This window comes from Pseudomyrmex gracilis, unplaced genomic scaffold (assembly GCF_002006095.1).
Source record: "Pseudomyrmex gracilis isolate BER0280 unplaced genomic scaffold, ASM200609v1 scaffold_384, whole genome shotgun sequence".
NCBI classification, from domain to species: domain Eukaryota; kingdom Metazoa; phylum Arthropoda; class Insecta; order Hymenoptera; family Formicidae; genus Pseudomyrmex; species Pseudomyrmex gracilis.
The window spans coordinates 57,873-60,312 of record NW_018020968.1 but is presented as its reverse complement, the minus strand read 5'-3'; positions in this window follow the sequence as shown (position 1 = coordinate 60,312).

Genomic DNA, 2,440 nt, shown 5'->3' with positions numbered 1-2,440 from the left:
CCTCGGACGGATGAAGAATGCACAAGGTAAGTATTGACACGATAACACTTTCGTTTTATTATAAACGTATATATATATGTATTTATTTCTCTTTCAGGAAATGTTACAAACACAGCACCTTCGCTCGATACTTTACTATTAATAAAATGTATTTTACAAACTTTATTAAATGCAAAATGTGTCATAAATGAGTTTATTCACGCGTTTATATGCTCGCGTTACGCTGCGTGTACCGTGCGTCGCGAGCGCCTGAATCCAACTAACTCTCCTCTTAACGCAGGTTCGCTCACGTCTCGCGCCTGCGCTCTCCCCACTCCGGGGTTTTGTGTATCACCCTTAAAGGATGATTTGTGTGTTTTTGTCATGTGTGTATGACTATTGTTTGTGTGCTTAAATGTGGTGTCTTAATTTTATGTTTTTGTGTGAATGTATGTATTAAGAGTTAAATGTGTGTGTGTGTGTCAATCAGTATGAATGCAGAGTGTGATTGATGTCTGTTAAAGTTCTTAAGGGTGTGTGTTAGGAAGCCATGTGTGTATGTGTTGGTAAGTATATGACTCTAAATGTGTGTGTTAACAAAAATGAATGTATGTGTGAGGATTGATGTATGGTATGGGTGTGTTTGGGACCGGTGTTGGCCCTTATATGTGTAGGTTTTATGTTGAATGTATGTTGTCCTTAAGGTGTGTAAATGTTTGTGTGTGCTTGGCAAAGGTGTGTGGTTTGATTGACGTGTCTATGTGTTCTTAATATGTTCTTGTGTGTGTATGTTTGAGTGGGGGGAAAAACTCTTCCTTACCGACTAAACTCTTCCTTAACACAAAACAAACACGCCGTTACCTTTTGTGCTCGTCTCNTACCACGTTCAACACAAAATTACTCTTTAACCCTACTCTAGGTATGAACATAAAACTAGCCATTAATACAAACTGAACGCTTTACTGGCCTTGCATCTCACTAACCTTAATAAAAAACAAAACACTTTCTCTTAATACTAACCTTTAGTTGATTACCACAATAAAACCAAAAATGAATCTTAACTAACATTACCTACCCTGTTAGTCTCGCACCTGATTAGGCTTAATAAAAAACATAAAACTTTTCCTTAACCTTAAACTTTCGGTTTTGTCACATATACACGTACCATAAAACAAAAAAAACTAAAATACTACCTTAATTAGAATTAACCACCCTGCTGGCTTCGCGCCTTACAGGCTTTAACAAAAACCACAATGCTTTTCCTTAACACTAAAGTTTTGTTACTGTCTCTACGTTTTCCGCTCCACTCTTCGCGGCCTCTTGCTGGACTTCCACCAACCCTTCTTCTGGCGCTGGCTTCTTCCGTTGTTCCACCGGCTGTGGCTCCTCCTGTCGTTCAGGTGTCCCCTCCTTTCCTGGCTGGGACCCCTCCTGGGGCCCTGGTGACAATGTCACGTTGGCAGCACTGTTACGGACACCTCTGTCAAGCTTCTGCTTATTAGCTGTTTATTTACCTTTATGACAGTGATTTTTTTACATCAAGTTTTTACGTCGCGGCGATTTTTACAATGGATTCAAAACTTGAACAACGTTCTTGCATTAAATTTTGCTATAAAAATAAAATTAAGTGTTTTGACACATTAAAAATGTTACAAAAGTGTTATGGTGACGATACTCTATCGAAAACACAAGTGTACCAGTGGTATGAACGCTTTAAAAGTGGTCGTGAAACTGTTGAGGACGATGCTCGTCCTGGGAGGCCATCGACATCGAAAACTGATGAAAACGTCGATGAATTCCGACAATTGTTGATCGAAAATCGCAAATTGACGATAAGGAAGATAGCTGAGACCACTAACATATCATTCGGATCCGTTCAGAGCATTTTGCGTGAAGATTTGGGTCTGAGGAGAGTCACTGCGAGATTGGTGCCAAAAGAACTGAATTTTGTGCAAAAATTGCATCGCGCTGAAATTTCAAAGGAGATGGTTTCCATGGTTGATTCCGACCCAACAGTCATCCAACGCATAATTACAGGTGACGAGACGTNGGTGTATGAGTACGACACGCAAACACGACATCAATCAAGTGAATGGCGAGCTAAAGATGAGCGAAGACCCAAAAACCACATCGATTTCAATCAAAGAAAAAAGTCATGCTTACTGTTTTCATTGACTACAATGGTGTCGTTCATCATGAATTCCTCCCAAAAGGCCAGACAGTCAACAAAGAATATTACCTAGGAGTTATAAACGGTTACGCGAAGCTATCCGCAAAAAAAGACCTGCTTTGTGGGGCAACAACTCGTGAATTCTCCATGACGATAATGCGCCATCTCATAATGCGTTGATTATTTGTGAGTTTCTCGTCAAAAACAACACCAATACCATTCAACAACCGCCCAATTCACCTGATCTGGCACCATGTGACTTCTTCCTATTTGATCGACTCAAAAAACCAC